Genomic DNA, 462 nt, shown 5'->3' with positions numbered 1-462 from the left:
TTGGGACTACTGTTGACTTAAGTTTTCTTTTCCTGTTGCACATCATCTTCATCGTATCTCCACCAGAAATTTGAAGAATTGATGCTATAATAATTGTGCCATTCCTTACTTGCCTTTTAACTATACAGTAAATGGCTGAGAGTAGTTCTGGTTGAAACTTTGCTTTTTATTTGGCATTAACACTTCATTCCTTCTATATTCATTCCTATTAACACATTCAGTATTAGTGAACCAAAGTTTTTTTCAATCCCACATTCTTTTTTTTTTATTTTTTTATTTTTCACCATACACCATACACCAAAACTACATAAACATAAATCTTTTCTTCTAACAGAACAGTGCTTTACATTTTAAATGTTCTTTACATCTTATTTACATTTTATATACATCAATAATTATATCTTTTTCTTTCTCTGTTCTAGCCAATTATAACATTTATTCCAAATTTCATAAAATTCTGAC

This window comes from Protobothrops mucrosquamatus, unplaced genomic scaffold (genome assembly GCF_001527695.2).
Source record: "Protobothrops mucrosquamatus isolate PMUCROS unplaced genomic scaffold, P.Mucros_1.0 scaffold12, whole genome shotgun sequence".
NCBI lineage: Eukaryota > Metazoa > Chordata > Lepidosauria > Squamata > Viperidae > Protobothrops > Protobothrops mucrosquamatus.
This window is presented reverse-complemented; position numbering follows the sequence as displayed.